Below are 15,000 nucleotides of genomic sequence, written 5' to 3'. Positions count from 1 at the left end.
CACTGTCCCTACCACCCATCCGCCACCCTGCCTACTCATCCAACTGACGCCAGCACCACAGTCATACTCGTACTGCCACCACCAACATAACACTGTTTCTTTCCCTCCTTCATATTACTTCACTAACGTAGGTAAAATTGCTTCACTACGGGTACCATCACTACCAACCAATCATTACCCTGTTAACACTTCCAACTAACGCCAGCACCACTACTTCACCACCATTACAACATCACCACACTGCACCACCAGCACATCACTGTTTCACCATCACTACAACCACTCCTTTATCCTACCCATCTAACCAACTGTACCATTACCACCACCACCAGTGCCACCACCAACATAACACTTCATCACCGCCTCTCCCACCCATCTAACAAGGCTATCACCACCACCACCATCATCACCACAAGTTCACCAGTGACATAACACTCCTTCACTAAAGCGACCAACACCATCACTGCTATCACCGCCAGCAACACCACCAATTATAAAAACCTAACATTATTTCATCACCACCACCATCAACATATATCCCTCCACATACACCACCCTCACATCCCTAACACCCCCACAACACCAATGTAACACTCATTCACCCCCACACACCTCCCCCACCAGTAAACATGATCAACACCGCTCAGTCACCACCACGACCACAACTATCACCCACCACCGCAGGTCATTGTCATCATTACTATCTTCTATACTATTAGCCATTCCACCTTACTCTCTTCCCAACAGTTCTTCCCCTCCTCCGACCAAAGGAAGGGAGGCAGGCCATCAAACACAGCATCCCATAACTACATCTGTATATCTCTAAGTGATGTTAATTAATATGCAACCTTATGGCAGTAAATTTAATATATCAAGCAAGTAAGCAAGGCAAGCAACCAAACGCACTCACTGATTGCCACTAACTTGCGTTTACTTCTCATTCCTTATTTTTTTCTTTCCATTCATTCATTCATTCATTCATTCATTTATTCACGCATTCATTATTTTTTTTTATCAACGCTAATTCTTTGCAGTGAATGATGAGTCGAGGGGTTGAATGTGTATAAGATGATTACGTTTTCTTGAAACTAAAGATCCCCGACGTGTGGGTAACTATTTAAAAATGGATTTACGCACAGTTTGAATTCTTAAATCTCTCTCTCTCTCTCTCTCTCTCTCTCTCTCTCTCTCTCTCTCTCTCTCTCTCTCTCTCTCTCTCTCTCTCTCTCTCTCTCTCTCCACTCTGACCATCCCCACCACAACTTTCATCCACTTCTGACAATCCTAACCCTCCTTAGTCCTCCACCTCTTGCCCTAATCCCTGGCGAGTCAAAACTGTCCCCCCATTCCTACCATCAAGGCTGCTCCAGAGTAAAAAGCATCACTTTTAACCCCAGCAATCCTGAGCCTTTGTCAGTTTTCATCTCCCAATTGATCAATTACTTTTTTTTTTTTTGCATTTTTATATTATTTTTCTTTTATTTTCATATATCTTAATACACAATTTATAACCATTACTTCATCATCATTTAATAGTAGCCCTTTATATTTTCATATCAACTTCCTGTTTCGATTTTGTGGATCTTGTGTTATTTCTATTCCGTCAACCCCTCGAATCATCAACCTCTCTCTCTCTCTCTCTCTCTCTCTCTCTCTCTCTCTCTCTCTCTCTCTCTCTCTCTCTCTCTCTCTCTCTCTCTCTCTCTCTCTCTCTCTCTCTCTCTCTCTCTCTCTCTCTCTCTCTCTTTTGTCTATTTCTACATTTCCATTGTAAACCATTATGCGATGAAGATAACAGATAGATATACTAGGTAGATAAGTATCATGTGTGTGTATACCTGACGGCTTCTAACAGCTTCCCTTGTTTACTTATGTTCTTATGTTGTATTTCAAATCATCAACCCATCTTTTCATCTTTTATTATTTCCACTCCTAATCTTCAATTCATCAGTCCAACAGCCTTTTCTTCTTTGCATCATTCCATTCACATCATTATATTATCAAATTAACCCCCTTTCCAAACTTTTCGTTCCCTTTGGCAAGAGCAATGTGTCATACGCGGTTGCTGGAAATTAGATTCGGCGGGAAGCTCTGTATGGCGCCTGATGCTTGCCTTTTCCTGGAATCTGGAGACGACCGTGATTCGAGGAAACGTGCCGAAGTTACTCAGGAGAACAGACCTCAAAGACTCTCGTGTACGACGCAGACTATGAGCATTCCTTCCAAACATGCGGAATGCCAACATATCAGTAAACAGAAGCCGTCACAAGCATTAAGGGGAAGCGGGCTGGAATTAAGAAGAAGCAGATTGGAGTTAAGCAGAGACTAGAGCTGGGAAGGGGTTAGTTGGAGTTGAGACGAAGGACGCTGTGTTGAGAGGAAAGAGGCTGGAGTTGAGAGGAGTTGGATTAGAGTTCAGATGAAGGTCGTTCGGGGTTAGAAGGAAGGAGAGAGGAGTTAAGGAGGAGGAGGTTGAAGTTCAGATGAAAGAAGTTGGCGTTAAAAGGGGGAGATTGGACAAACAGATAACAGATAGAACACAGGAGTAACAGTTTAGGAACCCAGTCATGGTAGAAAAAAAGGCAAAGCACACAGAGAATTAGACGGAGAGATGAGGTGATAAGGAGTTTGGCTGGGACGGCTTGGAATAGACGAGTGGCCGACAGAGACGAGAGAGGAGGGCTGAAGGAGCCCTTTTGTCCTGAAATGGAATTACAGGGAATGACGATTATAAAGGTGGTGGTGGTTGTGGTATAAAAAAAAAAAAAAAGTAACACTCTTCTGGAGATGAATCACATGCACCGTTAAGTATACTGCAGTTAACAGCGCATCATATTACCCGTGCTTACATGGATGCCTCGGTACATATATAACACATGCAATCTAGTACTTGACTTGCACAACATTAGTTTTAGCCTGTAAAGTCGTGTGAAGTGGGGTTAATTATCACGATTTTCACGATTCCAAAGTATTATTGTCTTCGCAAAGCAGTGTCGCAATTGTGTTTGTCTACTTCACTAGTCTCCTTTTACACGAATATTTACCGATTAATGAAGGAAACTCACAAGCTGCAATTCGTGACTCGTTGAGTTATCAGAAAGAAATAAAGTTACAGAGAGTGAATCACCTAAGTTTTGAAAATTCTGCAAACTTCGGCAATACTTAGAACTCTGTGAAGTGATATTTCTGATGTTTGGCTTCCTTTTGAATAGTTAAGTAGTACAGTAAGGTTATGTTTACTTCAGAAATAAGAGAGAGAGAGAGAGAGAGAGAGAGAGAGAGAGAGAGAGAGAGAGAGAGAGAGAGAGAGAGAGAGAGAGAGAGAGAGAGAGAGAGAGAGAGAGAGAGAGAGAGAGAGAGAGAGAAAGTCCTGTTCTGTTTAATTATCAAGTCATGTGTGTACAGCAAGTGTCCATCTGCAGTAACACGTGGCTCCGTGCTGGTGAGTCTGAGACTTGCTGGTCAAGAATTTACACTCGCGGAAAATATTTAGCACAAACGGTCCTGAGACTCCCGTCCCGCAGATGCAGCATGCTTGGGGAGTTTATTTTCCCTGGACACATAATCATCTTTTAAGAAACTGCGGGCGATGTGATGGGGGTTGGCAGCTTAGCCACACACGCCGTAGCTGACGTAACGCCTAAAACGTGCAAAGCTTTTAATGACTATGCTCGTAAAACAGAAACCATTAATCTTGCCGGCATTAAATCTGATTATTAAGAGAATCATAAGTGTCAGTAGTTGATGGTTTAATTTCCTGACAGAAATCTAATTCGAAAATCAAATGTAATAGATTCAGAAATAAGTAAGAAAAGAAAAAAAAAATCGGAGGCAAAATCATAAGAAGACTTACCAGGACATCGTATTCACACTTTACAAAGAGGACAAGCTACACAGTAATTCCCTGGTATCACACAAGGCCAGGACAGCTTCGCGACTGCTGAGCAAGGAATAACGAAAAGAAAATTGCCACCGCAGCAGTGGCGCCGGGACCACTCCTGCTCCCCCCTCCAAGCTGAAATATAGCTCAGTAAGTCATCACGTGGAGCAGCTCCAGCCTTCACCTCCACCTTGGACGTGTGAGACGCAAAGGGCAGCGCAGATGAGGAAAGGAAAAAAGGCAGTATGATTTTTTTTTTTTTGGGGGGGGGGTGGAACAAGGACGAATTGATAATGATTCACTCCTCACTGACAGTTCTCACAAGAATTAAATGTACTACGTTAGTGAAAGGTTCCCTAGACGATATTAAAAAAAGAATTAACACATAATAATTTAAAACACAATATTCTGACTAACATAGCCAAGATACAAACGCAGCAGTTATGAAACACGAACAAATATTGACAAGAAACCCGCCAGGACATGGGAGCGGTGAGTGGTTTCTTCCACTGACATCCTCTGGGCGGCATTACTTAGCACTTTACAACACTTAGGATTATGCCCTTGAACAAACTCCTGCCTGTCACAAAGAGGAGCTACAAACCACACACACACACACACACACACATACACACACACACACATACAGAGAGAAAAAAAAAGATAAAACAAAAAAAAGCGAGATGATTCCTCCCTCACGAAGCAGATAACCACCTAAGGACAACAACTAAATTAGCAGAAGACCAGAGGGTTAAGTAGAGGACGAGTGAGACCCAGATGGAGACAGGACGAACGAGGCAAGGAGACAGAGAAAGCGGGAGGAAGAAAACGCTTTGCCATTGCCCACGTGCATGCTGGCTGGGAGAGTGTTGGCGGGAAGGAGCGAGAGGCAGCAGCAGGTCATAAAACTAAGTGAACTGGCAGGGCCCTTCGTGGAGTCCTTTGTCCCTGCAGCAGCGGTCTGGCTTAACACAATGACGAGCGAGGTCCGAGCCGGCTAATTAGGTAATCGTCAAGATGCGAGACAATGAGGAGAGACCGCAGCGCTCAAAGGAAAGGCGTGCAACCTGATTTAATGAAGAGTGATGACCTCTCCTCTGCCTACTGGAGGAGGAGGAGGAGGAGGAGGAGGAGGAGGAGGAAATACAAGTATAGATAAGCATGAGAAATTTCTGTAGACACAAAGCTGGAGCAGAGAGAGAGAGAGAGAGAGAGAGAGAGAGAGAGAGAGAGAGAGAGAGAGAGAGAGAGAGAGAGAGAGAGAGATAAATGTGCATGGGGCAGGCGAGGAGGAGAGGAAGTAAATATAACTAGGGAAGAGGAAGAGAGCGAGAGGGGGAGGGGAAGAGGAGCAGGCAATGGGTAGCGGAGAGGTGGTGAAGAGGGGGGAGGGAGGGGGAGGGAAGGGAAGTGTGGTGAGTGGTGGGGAGGGGAGATCCGGTTTCCTAGTAAAGGGAGGCTGGTTCCAGGGATACCAATCGTTCTCTTCCCTTCCTTTCCTCCTCCTCCTCCTCCTCCTCCTCCTCCTCCTCCTTGCTCTCCTCCGTCTCCGTCTCCTTCCAAACATCTGCTCTGCTGCCCATCTCCCCTTCCCCTTCTCCCTCTCCCCGCATTCTCTTTGTCTTCTCCCCATCAAGAGAAAATATAATTGACCACTACACTCACCCCGTCACACGCAAACTCCCTCACCGCAACAGAACCCCACACACACACACACACACACACACACACACACACACACACACACACTTATCACATACCATACATATAACATCACCACCAAATAACATTACTACTTGTCACACTGTACACACACACACACACACACACACACACACACACACACACACACACACTGCATAACTTGCACGGGATGAAAGCAGAAGAAGAAGAAGAAGAAGAAGAAGAAGAAGAAGAAGAAGAAGAAGAAGAAGAAGAAGAAGAAGAAGAAGAAGACGAAGAAGAAGACGAAAAAGAAAGAAAGAAAGAAAGAAGAAGAAGAAGAAGAAGAAGAAGAAGAAGAAGAAGAAGAAGAAGAAGAAGAAGAAGAAGAAGAAGAAGAAGAAGAAGATTATCGACACTAATAACATCATTATAACACACACACACACACACACACACACACACACACACACACACACACACACACAACGCTCCGCCACGCCCACTGCTAACCACTCCTAACACCAAGCCCACGGCCACGCTAAACCACTCCCCCGCCCGCCCATCATCCCTGGAGGCGGAGGTGCACCGGCAAGCGGCAACCAGCACCAACACAGCTTTCTGGGCGGCGGCGGCTGCGGCGGGGGTAGGGAGGGGATGCAGCAGGCGTCCAGGCAGCGCTAGTGATGCTACTGTGTGATGTCACCTCTCCTCCCAGCCCGGAAAGTTCATCCCTGCTCACACCATGTCTGTTATTTTGTTGTTGTTTGTTACTCCCCCCACCCTCTGTTCTCTCTCTCTCTCTCTCTCTCTCTCTCTCTCTCTCTCTCTCTCTCTCTCTCTCTCTCTCTCTCTCTCTGTCTCTCTCTTTCTCTGAATGTACATGCTATGTTTTGTTTGGGTGTTGCTATAGTTCTTTTAGCTACAGTTACCAATTTCGTGGTGTAACTTTTGAAACATCTGCCTGGATCTGATAAATCTATACAGAGTGAGCTTATAAATTACAAACATGATTGATGATGAATCCTACGTACATTTATGATCAGAATCTGTTTCTGGTGTTGCAGTTAACACACTCGTAAAGCTGGAATCATCTCGACGGCAATTTTATATATATATATATATATATATATATATATATATATATATATATATATATATATATATATATATATATATATATATATATATATATATATATAAAGTGACTATGGGCACGACACGTCATGTACTAAATACGAACAATTAGCAACACAAGATCAAACTACAGAGGGTAAAGGAAAATAAGTTAGACGAAGTAGAGATAGACAGACAAGATACGAAGTTGTGCTTGTGGAAATAACCCAGAATAGACGAAGAAACTGCGTCGGAGACGCAGACCGTGATTACGAAGGGAAAGAAACGCTGAGGACCGAAGCATGGGAACGAAGGCACAAGTCTGGGCGAGGCTGAGTGAAGGAGTACACGCGGTTGGTATTATGAGTATGTGTAATTAAGGGCGCGGCGATGTGAGATGTCGGGCGAAGGAAGGGAAGGATGAAGGGAGTGGGCAGCATCCGAGGCTTGTCGATGCGGGCAGAGCAGGACACGTGGGAGGGGTAGGATGTGAGGATGCAAAGCAGGGAGGGAGGGATTCGCGGAGTCCTGCAGGGCGGGTCTGAGTTAGATAGGACCCGGTCTTGAGATGATAATCGGGAGAGGAGGAGGAGAAGGAGGTGCGGTGAAGTAGAAGTGAGGATGGTAGTGGGAGGAGAGAGGAAGATAGATAAGAGAGCAGAGAAGAACAAGGCCATGGAATGAGTAATTGGAGAGAGGAAAACAAGAAAGAAAAGCAAAAAAGATGACATAGAGAAAAAGAGATGCTGTGAACAGTAGAATGAGATGAAAACAAATATACTGGAAGAGAGAGGAGGAAAGGATGACGGAAACTGAGAGAGAGGGAGTGGCAGAAAATAAGAGGAAAGAACGAGAGGGAATTGAGAGGAAGTGAAGATAAAGAGGGGCAGGGAAAGAGATAAAAATATGATGAAAAAAAAAAAAAAATGGGAGAGGAAAGTGGAGAAAATGGGAGAGAGGGAAGAAGAGTATGGGTATGAAGTGGGAAAACCGAACGGTGGGACTTGGTGTGTGTGTGTGTGTATGTGTGTGTGTGTGTGTGTCCCTGAGCTCCTATCGTCAACCATACATTAACTTACAAGTGACAATAAACAGACACTCTTTCCTTAACTTTTAATTGAAGGTAGTTATTATCATCGCGTATATTTCAGCGGGCTAACAATTACCGAGTTGGTGTGAATTGTGGGTGAAGGAGGTAGGGACGTGACACTGTGGGTGGAGGGTGAGGGGAGAGGAGATGATGGAGGAAAGAGGAAACACAGAGATAAATGGAGGAAGTTGTGTGGAATAAAGTGTAGGAGAGAAGTAAGGGAGGTGTTAGGAAAGAGAGAGAGAGAGAGAGAGGCGGAGATAATACTGACGAGGGTTATAAGGAAAGTTGGTTTATACTGAGCAGACGGCGGGAGAAAGGAAAGACGAGAAGTTAAAAGGAAAGACAAGGACGACAAGCATGAAGATGATTATAAGTAGGAAGAGATGGTAAGAAATTTATCCTCTTCCTCTCTTCCTTTGTATCTCGCTACGGTGGAGTTTGTTCCATGTCTGAGTATTCTCCAATAACTTCTCTGCCTTACACCTTCTATTGCTCCCACTCTTTGCTGCTCAGTCGCAATTTCTATCTCTCTACCTCATTCTCTGTCGCCCCCTAGCTCTTCTCCCCTCAACAAGCGCTAACAGGCTCTTTCAATAGGTTCCCCATCTCCTCTTATTACTACATGACCAAAACACCGTAACTTTGATAAAGAATTTGGCAAGATTTTTCTCTAACAAACTACGATTCAACTTGCAAGAACACAAAAGGTAACGAGACAAATTTTGCCTTATTCTCATTTCACTATCAGAAAAAAAAAATAAATAAAAATAAATAAATAGATAAATAAATAATAATAATAATAGTAATAATAATAATGATGAAGAAACAGGGACAGTTCTACAATCGTTGCATTTTAAGGTAACCAAGTATAACTGATCCTCTGTTTATTATTTTATATTGAAAACATTAAATATTTACTAATTCGTATAGTTTTTGGTGGTTTTTAAAGAAAACGTGACAAGCCTTAAGAGTTTGGGTGTTTATAAGTCTATTGTGCAAGACTGTGGCACTGGCAGTGAGAACACACGTCTCCGTCTTTCCTTTGTTGTGAAGGCGACGTGGAGAGGTGAAAGACGAGGCCTGGGATCTTCTACTCGTACCTTGAGAAATATATATGTCACACTAAACAAGAGAAAAAGACGAGCCCATTTTGTTACTTCATTTTACCATCTAAGTTTCTTAAGTTTTATATTTGTGTTTCTTGCACGCTAACTGCTTTAAAAACAGAATATACGGAAAACTGCAAAAAGCCAGTAGGCCAATAAGTGGCGGCTTTTAACTGGAAATAGTGAGCTAGCAGAGAGAAATGCAAATAATTTATTCAAAAAGATATTAAGGAAAGGGACTATAAGGACAGGATCATGTAAGGGCCACGGGAATTGAGTTGTCACAGCGACAACGATGTGAAACGCTGTCCAGCGCAGTAGATTCTTGCGAGCAGTTGTTAGTCATGATCTACACACACACACACACACACACACACACACACACACACACACACACACACACACACACACACACACACACATGATGCCTAGACAACGACAAAAGATTAACTCAACGAATATATTCATTTACGCATAAAATACTCAGGTGTGTGTGTGTGTGTGTGTGTGTGTGTGTGTGTGTGTGTGTGTGTGTGTGTGTGTGTGTGTGTGTGTGTGTGTGTGTGTGTGTGTGTGTCCGCGCGTGCGTGCGTGCGTGCGTGCGTGTGTGCGTGGGTGTGTCTGTGCGCGTGCGTGCGCGCGCGGAGTGCCCCAAAAAATGGGGAAAACTTGCTAAATTGTTAGCTCAAGATGAAAAAAAATAAATAAAAAAGGGAAAGACAAAGACTTTTCCAGAACTGAGTCAATTAAGTTCCAGAAATGTCCCGACACTCTCCTGAGACAGTTATTGTGTGTGCTGGGAGCATGCAAAACATCCGCGATTTTAACAGTGAGTTGTAGAAAAGCAAGAGTAAGATATTTTGACATAACAACACGAACTCTGACTGAAATCCAGTGTAATACAAGTAGGCAACTAAAATTACTGCAGCTGTGAATACGCAAACAGGACTTACTTTAGGGTGGTGGTCAATGGGTCAACGGCACGTGGGTCCACAGGTGTGTGGTGCTCACCTGTGGAGAGGAAGAAAAAAATGAATGACTTATAAATGTTTATCATTAATTAGCCATGGATGGAAATATAGAAGGATGGAATGTCGGCGAGAGATATGGAAAGAAAACAAATGAACTGCTGCAGGAAAACGGATGAAGAAATGTGTTTTATCGAGAAAGGAAAACTGGACACACACACACACACACACACACACACACACAAACTTTTCCTACTCCTAAATACGGACGTCCACGATCCATTTATATCAACACAAGTGCTTGTATAATCTATTGTAAGTACTTAATTGGCGAGTGGAGTTTTGTTTTATGTTCCCTTTGGTTGATTCTTCGTGGTCCGCCATACTAATACTTCAGCTAATACTGTGTCCATATTGTCAAACCGGTATTACTTTTGGTACTACTGATAGTTCCTTTTACCGGTAAAATCTGGAGGTCTTTACCTTTTTCCTGTTTTCCTTGCTTCCTACGACTTGAACTGCTTTTAAATGATGAGTATCAAAAAACTTTTTCCTCCTTCTCAATTTTGTTTCCTAGGCCAGAAACCTTATCACGCTAGAGAGAGAGAGAGAGAGAGAGAGAGAGAGAGAGAGAGAGAGAGAGAGAGAGAGAGAGAGAGAGAGAGAGAGAGAGAGAGAGAGAGAGAGAGAGAGAGAGAGAGAGAGAGAGAGAGAGAGAGAGAGAGAGAGAGAGAGAGAGAGAGAGAGAGATTTGCCCAGACCATTACCTTTCCATGTTCATTTCTTAACCTTACTAATCACAGTATTCAGTAAAATTAGAGTAAATTTTAGTCATCATGATTTCTCAGAATGATCGTAAGTATAATAAGAACCAGCGTCCAGCGTGTCTCCATTACAGTAAATCTTCGTTGTCACGCTGATGCTGCACTTCTAATATACTCGTATCACTGAAACCTGTTCATTCAGATTCCGGCTTCAGTACTTTCCCAGATTGAGGACTTAATAAAGGTCACCAGTTTCTTGGCTCGTAAAGTATTGCATATGATATACTGCATATGTTTCGCTTTGTTATACGGTACACTACACCTGTCTCGTATTGTTGCAAGCGGTACGATAAATTTGTCTCGTGTTGTTATATGGTACACAACAACTGCCTCGTGTTAATGCAAGCGGTACATTAAATTTGTCGTGTGTTGTTGTATGGTACAATAAATCTGTCGTGTGCTGTTGTATGGTACACTAAACCTGTCTCGTGTTGTCCTGCCGTACACTACATCCGTCGTGTGGTGAAGTACACTATATCTGTTCCGAGTCCTCTAAACTGAAATGGCCGATGCACGAAGGAGCGTGTATGGTGCATTGACATGTGACCTCCGCAGCGTGAACGTGTAAGTGTGTAAACTAGGAAGATTCCGTCCGATATGAGGGAAATCTAACGAGTGAAGAAGACATGAGACAAGGCGACACGTTTAACGCCTGGTCAACTCTTTAACTCTCAACCTGTTCCCGTCTTTCCTCTTTCGAAACACGTGTGCTGTTAAGAAAAAAAAAAAGTAACACGGCACCTCAGAAACTATGAAATTATCCACTTTTGTTTTATACTTTTCTACATTCACGTTTTTTTTTTCTTTTAAGGAGCGGTAAATTCAGGAAGTTTTTTTCTTCTGTTTTTCTTTTTTTTCCCATCTTTGGTGCTCTTGACCAGTCTCCTTGAAACGCACAAAAGAAAAAAAGTGGGTTGATACTCAAAACAATAACCGAATTTGATTAAAGATCCTGCCGTGGATCACTTCCCTTCCTCTGTTATACAAGGCATAACAGGCACGGGAAAAAAAATAAAATAACTCACCATCTGATGCAAACATCCAAGCAACATTGAGGAAGTGTTCCGCAATAAACCAACCAAGCTTCCCTCCTTCCTTCACTGCCGGAGACACGCGGAAAGTGAACACGGGCCTTCCCCCAGAAATTCAACACTCCGCCCTCTCAGCTTCCTACGTATAATGTGTGTATACTAGAGTAATACAATCAGGAAGCGGAGGACAGCTATGTCGACAAGGTTGGTGTCGGTCCTTATAAGCATGGTGTCAGCATGAGCCAGATAAATATGCTTGCGCTGGTACTTTTCTCCCAGGAGCGGCCCCAGCATGTGTGTGTGTGTGTGTGTGTGTGTGTGTGTGTGTGTGTGTGTGTGTGTGTGTGTGTGAGAGAGAGAGAGAGAGAGAGCGAGAGATAGAGGGGTATATTTCATACAGGAACTGCCACGTGTAAGCCTGGTCGCTTCTTGCAGCTTCCCTTATTTCTTATGTTCTTATGAGAGAGAGAGAGAGAGAGAGAGAGAGAGAGAGAGAGAGAGAGAGAGAGAGAGAGAGAGAGAGAGAGAGAGAGAGAGAGAGAGAGAGAGAGAGAGAGAGAATTACCACAGCATCCTGGATGGGTTTTACCTGTGATTAGTGCTCCCCTGAGAGCCAGGTGAGGGAAGGGGGAAGAGACAGGCGGGGGGACGGCACCTCGATGGGGGATAGGACTCTATAGGGAGAGAGAGAGAGAGAGAGAGAGAGAGAGAGAGAGAGAGAGAGAGAGAGAGAGAGAGAGAGAGAGAGAGAGAGAGAGAGAGAGAGAGAGAGAGAGAGAGAGAGAGAGAGAACTGTAATAACGGAAACGGCATTGATGATAGCGGAAAAAAAAAATCATCCACGACTTACGAAACAGGAATAAGTGAAAAAAAAAAAGTTGAAAACCCAAGACAGTAAAATTCTGACATAGCATTCAACCTTAACCTCTCCTTCCTTTAATTCTTCTTCTTCTTCTTCTTCTTCTTCTTCTTCTTCTTCTTCTTCTTCTTCTTCTTCTTCTTCCTCCTCCTCCTCCTCCTCCTCCTCCTCCTCCTCCTCCTCCTCCTCCTCCTCCTCCTCCTCCTCCTCCTCCCCTCTCACCTGCTAGAAGGTATCACCCTACAAACTATCACGTAAGGACCAAAATGTCACCCGTTTGTTTTTTTCCTCTCCTCCTCCTCCTCCTTGTCCTCCTCCTCCTTTCTCTAATGCTAGTAATTAGTATAGAGTAGTGAAATCAAGCTGCCTGGCAAGAAACTAGGAGTCCGTTGCTCCTTGTATTCATTCCTTTCACATAATTTGCAATTCTCCTTTCGTTTGTGAAGCGGTCTCTTCTATCTGTTATCTCCGTACAACACCGTAAATGGAAGTGATACATGTACTTTCTAGACATATTAGATACACAGAAATAAATACAGTAACAGAGAGAGAGAGAGAGAGAGAGAGAGAGAGAGAGAGAGAGAGAGAGAGAGAGAGAGAGAGAGAGAGAGAGAGAGAGAGAGAGAGAGAGATCATAGCATCATCGCTCCCATCATCTCCCGTCTCTCTCTCTCTCTCTCTCTCTCTCTCTCTCTCTCTCTCTCTCTCTCTCTCTCTTTCCCACGGGACATAGGTTTGCCTATGCCTTCCAATCCGACCGGGAAAACCCCCGAATTTCGTGACGTACAAGATGGTGACGTGAGGGCGTATATAGAGGAGGAGGAGGAGGAGGAGGAGGAGGAGGAGGAGGAGGAGGAGGAGGAGGAGGAGGAGGAGGAGAGGTGAGAGGTAAAGCGTGAAGAAACGATTTATTCAGTGGGACTCTCTCTCTCTCTCTCTCTCTCTCTCTCTCTCTCTCTCTCTCTCTCTCTCTCTCTCTCTCTCTCTCTCTCTCTCTCTCTCTCTCTGGCGAAATCTGGACTGAAAGAGGAAATACCGCAACGTGAATATATAGGAGGAAATGCTTTTAAGGAATGAGTTCAATATTTATTTTGTGACATCAGTGTGCCTGTGACGCTGTATGTGTGAAGAGTGTGCGTGCGTGCGTGCGTGTGTGCGTGCGTCTCTCTCTCTCTCTCTCTCTCTCTCTCTCTCTCTCTCTCTCTCTCTCTCTCTCTCTCTCTCTCTCTGTGTGTGTGTGTGTGTGTGTGTGTGTGTGTGTAAATGTCAACCTTTCTTTCAACCTGAGTTTACAGCTTTATCATCCTTGCAATGTCCTTAATTTCTCAAACACATCTTTCCTACTTTCCCTCATCACACTGACCTTCATCCTTCTCCTTACCCCCCTCCCTCCACCCCTCCTCTCTCTCTCTCTCTCTCTCTCTCTCTCTCTCTCTCTCTCTCTCTCTCTCTCTCTCTCTCTCTCTCTCTCTCTCTCTCTCTCTCTCATCTCACTTGTCTTTTGCATTATCATTACTAGCAGCCAGTTTTCTCCTCCCCTTCTCTCTCCCTCCCGCTCTTCTCTTTCGCATTATCATCATTACCGAAGTTGGGTTGTCTTCACCACACCTCTCCTTTACAGTTCCATGCTGGCATAACTTTCTTGCTCTTTTATCCCTGAGTTCTGTAACTATTGTGTCCTCTCATCAGGATTAATGACATGTGGTGCAGGCTGAGTATAATTTCGAAAGGCACCGCTAATAACAAAGGGAATGATGGGGTTGTTCAAAGCTTTCCGTGGCTGTATTTTCTGTCGCATCAATGAAATAATCTAGGGTAACTCAAATGTAGTAACAAGACTCGTGGGTTTGTATTCCTAAACGTTTCAGCGTTTAGTCAGTCATGGATTTTGCATTGCCGTGACAGAAAAACGAGTAGTCATCTCTTTTGGCTTTGGAAACGACGAAATGAAACAGCAAAGCGTTTACGAATACGAGCCACAGTATCGTTACCAGCCAATTGATTAACACATATTGTTATCCTGAGAGAGAGAGAGAGAGAGAGAGAGAGAGAGAGAGAGAGAGAGAGAGAGAGAGAGAGAGAGAGAGAGAGAGAGAGAGAGAGAGACGAGTTGTAGATTAAGTAGAAAATCAAACTTGAAGCTCATGTTAGTAAAGATCTACAACAAAATTTCAGAGGATTGCAAGTATTAGCATTTTCATTTTCTTGATGTAGCTGATACTGTGTGTAGCTCTAGGCCAGCTTCTATGGCACATGATAGAAAGATACTGTAATAATTCGATAACGTCACTTACATAGGAAGTCGTCGCATTATCAATCAAGTCCATTTTCACTCGTAAGCTCTTAATTCTTCTTCTGCCTTTGCTACACTGCAGGATGTTGAATGTTGATGAAAAAAAAAGATAACGTCACTTATATGAAAAGACGCCGCATTATCAAGTCCATTTTTACTCGTAAGCTC

General features: G+C 43.7%; 1 protein-coding gene and 1 long non-coding RNA gene across 3 annotated transcripts in view; one reads left to right on the top strand and one right to left on the bottom strand.

Annotated features, from left to right (window-relative positions):
- LOC135107570 (uncharacterized) overlaps positions 1 to 15,000 on the bottom strand; it is a 203,155-nt gene that overhangs the window by 82,633 nt on the left and 105,522 nt on the right. For both annotated transcript variants that reach the window (XM_064017577.1, XM_064017576.1), the window contains one exon: positions 9,811 to 9,868. The gene's annotated coding sequence lies outside the window, so the exon portion shown is untranslated. The remainder of the gene's footprint in view (positions 1 to 9,810; positions 9,869 to 15,000) is intronic.
- Positions 1 to 15,000, top strand: part of LOC135107571 (uncharacterized) — a 94,674-nt gene that overhangs the window by 55,091 nt on the left and 24,583 nt on the right. The window lies entirely within an intron of this gene.

Source organism: Scylla paramamosain, chromosome 15 (assembly GCF_035594125.1).
Source record: "Scylla paramamosain isolate STU-SP2022 chromosome 15, ASM3559412v1, whole genome shotgun sequence".
In the NCBI taxonomy this organism is placed as follows: Eukaryota; Metazoa; Arthropoda; class Malacostraca; order Decapoda; family Portunidae; genus Scylla; species Scylla paramamosain.
Note: the sequence above shows the minus strand (reverse complement) of the source record. Positions and strands in the feature narration are given on the sequence as shown.